This window comes from Mandrillus leucophaeus, unplaced genomic scaffold (genome assembly GCF_000951045.1).
Source record: "Mandrillus leucophaeus isolate KB7577 unplaced genomic scaffold, Mleu.le_1.0 Scaffold147, whole genome shotgun sequence".
NCBI classification, from domain to species: Eukaryota; Metazoa; Chordata; class Mammalia; order Primates; family Cercopithecidae; genus Mandrillus; species Mandrillus leucophaeus.
Window position 1 is genome coordinate 2,312,963 of NW_012101443.1, and position 5,035 is coordinate 2,317,997.

Sequence of the window (5,035 nt, forward strand, 5' to 3'; positions counted from 1 at the left end):
CAGACACCCCCATTTCCTTGTTTCCTCATCATCCTTCAAATTCATACGAGCACCTACAATCTTTCAAGCATGGGGAGAGAACAGTGAACAAAACAGAGCCCCTGTCCTCCTGAAGCTTATATTCTAGCTGGGGAAACAGAAAAGAAATAAATAGAGATACATATACCAGCATAGAAGATGGTGGTTAGTGCTGTGCAGAAATCTGCTATGGTACGTGGTGGGCAAAATGTGCGTGTGTGTGTGTGTGTGTGCACATGCACGTATGTGCTTTATTATAGTTAGTGGTGTCAGTGAGGGCTTTTTGAGGAGTGACATTTGAAGAAAGAGCTGAGTGAATTTGAGTCATGGAAATACTGAGGGGAAAAGCATCAGGTGAAAGGAAGAGCATGGGCAAAGGCCCTTTGGCCTCATGCTGGGGGGTGGAGGCAGGCCTCCGGCCTTATCATAGTGGTCTGGGCAGCATCCTTTGTGCTTCTCCCCCTCAACCCATGCCAAACCCTGGCCACTTTGGACACATACTCAACAATTTTTAAAATTATTATTTTTAATTGTGGTGAAATACGCATCAATTTAACATCTTAGTCATGTGTAAGTGTACAATTTGGCAGCATTAAATATATTTATTATTGTGCAACCGTCATCATCACCCATTTCCAGAATGTTCTTATAATCCCAAACCGGAACTCTGTACCCATGAAACAGCAACTCCCCATTCCTTCCTCCCCTGAGCTGCTGGCAGCCACTGTTTCCTTTCTGTCTCTGTCAATGGGACCACTCCGGGTACCTCACACAAGTGGAATCACATAGTATCTGTCTTTTTGTGAGTGGCTTATTTCGTTTAAGCGTAATGTTCTCCAGGTTCATCCCTGTGGGGCATGTGTCAGAATGTCCTTCCTTTTCAATGATGAATAGTGGTCCATGGTGTGGATGGGCCTCGTTTGGTTTACCCATTCATTCTGTACGGTCAGTGGACACCCGGGTTGCTTCTGCCCCTTGGCTAGAGTGGATAATGCCGCTGTGAACATGGCTGTACAAGAATCTCTCCAAGTCCCTCTTTCAGTTCTTTTGGGGACATTCCTAGAAGCAGACAGTTTTAGCTCCCTTTTCCTTGAGCTGATCCACTGTGCTGTGCACGCTGCCCCTTGTTAGTTATGTCACTGTTAGGGGGACCGTGTTGATCGGGGTCACCTGTTTCCCTCCTCTCGACTGTAAGTTCCTGGGGAACAGGGAGTGGTGCTTGGCACTGCACCCCCAATGCCACGGATAGCGCACAGTCTGTGTCCCAGTAGGATTTATTCAGTGAGCATCTCTGGAAAGGGCTGCCCCAGGAGGAGGGTGAAGGCTGGGCTGCACAGAGCCTGCCCCTCCTTTGTGTTTTTACATTGGGCTTCTCTGATTTTGTTGGAAAGGAGACTCTGTCCCTAAAATAAAAATGGGGATAATCCGTTTTCCTGTGAGAGAAATGAAAGATTTAGTCTCTTCCATGGAGACTAAATGTCCTGCCCGCTGTCCAGGTGCAGTGAGGGGCGTGGCCGGGACCAGAATCCCTGCTTCCCTGTTCTCTAGTCAGTGCTGCTGCTGGAAAAGAGTCTTCTTTTGTTTTCCCTCTCACCTCTGGCTGCCTCTCCCTCCCCTCAAAGGTCAGAGCAGTGCCAAGGACAGAAGAGAGAGTAGACCCAGCCTAGGCCCTGCTAGGCCGGGCAGCCTGGCAGGTAGAGTCGGCGGGGGTAGAGCTTGCTTTGCTGTTCACAATCTTCAACCAAGTTCAGGGAGGTCTGAGTACTAAGGCCTTCAGAGCCGCTGCAGCCCCAGGTAGCTCAGGAGAACTGCCAAGCCCAGGAGTGCAAAGGCTGGTGTTCTTCAGGCTCTGAGGCTGTCCCTCCTGGTGGAGGTGAACTGCTTCTTACTGGTGTGGACAAGACTGTGGGTATGTGTGTGAGTGTGAATGTGAGTGTGTGGAGGTGATACAGAGAGGCCTAAAGGGTGTGTGTGTGTGTCAGGGGGAGGGGTGGGTGTGTGTATGAGAGAGGCAGAGGCAGCAGGAGAGAAAGAGAGTGCAATGCAGAGAAGCAGGCAGAACCTTCCTCATAGAGTTTTGGGGGTGACATGATCTGAAAAGCACTTGGAACAGTACCTTGCTCACAGCAATGGCTGTGTTGATGGTTTTTATTGTTATAGAGGCACAGACACAAAGAAAGGCAGAGAGGGAGAGGGGAGAGTGAGGAAGGGAGGTGGGAGGCTGCAGGAGGGAGGAAGAACTACATTCTGGAAACCTCAGAGATTTAACAAACGGGTGGAATCTGGGAAGAGCTCCCCTGCCTGCTTGTTCTCTTATAAAGCTGATTATGCTTACCTTCCTCCCCCATGGTATTTTAAACTTAAATAACACAGCCTCCATTGTGTAAAGCAAAATAATTTTCTGGATTCCCTGCTGTACCTCAGTGCACCATGCTTAGGGAATCTGCCCGGCAACGCGGACGGACTGTGGGAGTCTGCCGCGGAGGCTGCGTCCCCCGCTTGCTGGTTAGGGTGCTCCTATGCCCAGCCTTCCAGGCCTGGCGTCCCCCAGCCCCCCAGCCAGCCCCCAGCACAAATCATTCGGGCTTTATCTTATCTTTAGCAGGAACACTGCTTCCCATATGTGTAGGATTAATGGTGAATCTTACCGCCTGGACAGAGATGGGTCCTGGGTGACTCCAGGCCCTAAGAACCTTTCCCCAGTGTGGACTAGTGGGGAGCTCCAGCACCCACCTGAGAGTTGAAGGAGACCCCCTCCCTGCTTTGTGATAGCTCCAAAGAAACAAGATGTGTGCCCCGCCTTCACCCCACATTGTCTACTTTGATTTACAGCACAGACATCACAGGGGGACCTTTTTGGTTAACATTTACAGAAGTGCTTTCTGTCTGGTTTCTAGATGGAGACTGACAGGAGCCTGGCTGGGGAGCCCTCTGGCAGGGCTGGCGGCTGGGCTGGCAGGATCTGGCGCTCCCCGTCCCCAGAACCGACTTTGTCCCTCGCAGCCATGGTGGCTGCACTAACCACACTCTTCCTCCACCTTTGCACTAAGAAAAGCAAATAAGCAGACCAAGAACTGTTTGCATTTGCCCCAGATGCTCCCTGGCTGCGGGAAGAGGTCAGTAGGGAGCGTGCAGGGAGAGGGGAAAGGAGGCCGGTTCCGCAGGGAGGGCACGCTGGCTGCCTACTCCTGGGGAGGGACAGAGGAAAGGCTCGTCCAGCCCAGCACAGGCCTGCGGAGGGACCCTGTGGGCGCAGAGCATGGAGACTGAAGAGGTGATGGTGCTAGATACCCCTATCCCTGGCATATTCTGCATTTCAAAACAGAGAATAAGTAGTCGTGTTAGCTATAAAGTGGCAGGAGCTGTTCCTTAGCAAGAGACAGAGACAGAGAGGAACAGACACACAGAGAGACAGAGATGGAGGCAGAAAAATACACAGAGAAATGGAGAGACAGAGAGAGAGAGACGTACAGATAGACAAAGGCGTAAAGAGGCCCCCCCACACCCCCCGCACCCTAGGGATATGTTGTCAAGGGTGGCTTTTTTGTTATGAAGATTTGCAGCCTATTTTGCACGGCTGGCCGGCCTTGGCCTCCCGCGGCCATCATTGCTGCCCCAGGGAAGGCTGCTCGCTGGCTTCCTCCCACCCCCTTGCCACTGGCAGCAAAACCATGCTGGGTTATGACATCAGCGACTTTTCCCCTTCTCAGCCCCGGGGTAGATGGGCCAGGTTGGAAAGCAGCAGGAACCTTTTCCAACGCTAACAAACCATGAGCTCAGGCAGCAAGCCCTGATATTAGAAAACGGGGGAGACTCTTAGGGGTTTCACTCAGCCTCAAAGGGATCCACGTCTTTCCAAGAGCCAAGTCCCGGTCCCTTTTCAGGGCAGCTGGCCAAGCTGGGAGATTGGGAGCTGGAAAGATGTCCCCTGAAATACAGGTTTGGTGACTCTGACCGTGAATGGCCCCGATTCACAGGGGAGGGTTGCTGTTCCTTTGCCATCCTTAGCCTATTTGCAGCACTTGCTGAAAAATAGACAGAAACACCCAGACAGGAGCTTGGGCCGTATATGCAGGGGACAAATGAAATGTTTTCCTACTGTGTAAAAAGTCCAGGTGTTCCCATATGTAGAGCTTGGAACAATGTCATCAGCTCCTCTTCATTTTTTTCCCAAATAACCTCCTTTAAGAGACAGCAAACACCAGTGCTGCGGAGGTATGTCTAATTGCAGATACTTTTTGTTCATCATCACATTGAACATTGTTGTGTGTTCCAGCAGCCACCAACTTCCTCAGGAGGAAAATTCAATCGTGCTCTAAGCGGCAGCGTGAAGGGACCGGGCCAAGCAGGCAGGGTGCTGCGGGTCGACAAGGTGCCGCTGTGCCCCTGAAGCCTTAGGAGCCTCAGCCTAGGAGCTCAGGAAAGGGTGGGGCTCCTGCCCACCTGGCTTTCTGCCTTACTGAGCTCCAAAGACAGGCTCCTTCCACGTCACGGGCAGCCCTTATCCTGCGTGTGCGTCTCGCTCCCTGACAAGCCTATTTGTGCCTTGTCACCAGAAATGTACCTTTTTTCTTCTCTCATCTGTCCCTGACACCCCCAGCTTATCTAGCCTGAAGATAGGCTATCAAAATGGTAATAGCCAGATGGAAAACAAGGAAAAATAAGTCCTTTCCCACAAGGAAGCAATACAGATTTTGGGACTGAAGAAATTTCTACTATTCTCCCAACATCATTCCCTCCGCCCTGGGTATGCTTCTGAGAGGGTCGGAGGTGTCACCTGCCAGACCCTGGGACTGGCTGAGGCAAAACACACCTGCAGATTTCTTGTGAATCAAAAAGTAAATTGCTAAAAGGAGGAGCTGTCATCCCCGGGCATTTCTCTGTGCACAGGCGACCTAGTGTTGGGATGGCAGCAGAACCTGGACAACTGAGCCAACACACGGAGGGAAGCCCTCACCAGCCTGCATTCGACTTGTATGAGAGAAAAGTGAGCGTTTCTTTTTTTTTTTTTTTTTTT

At 51.3% G+C, this 5,035-nt stretch overlaps 1 long non-coding RNA gene across 1 annotated transcript in view; it reads left to right on the forward strand.

The window, feature by feature from the left end:
* LOC105535500 overlaps window positions 1-5,035 on the forward strand; it is a 7,988-nt gene that overhangs the window by 500 nt on the left and 2,453 nt on the right. The gene's annotated exons all lie outside the window — the stretch shown is intronic.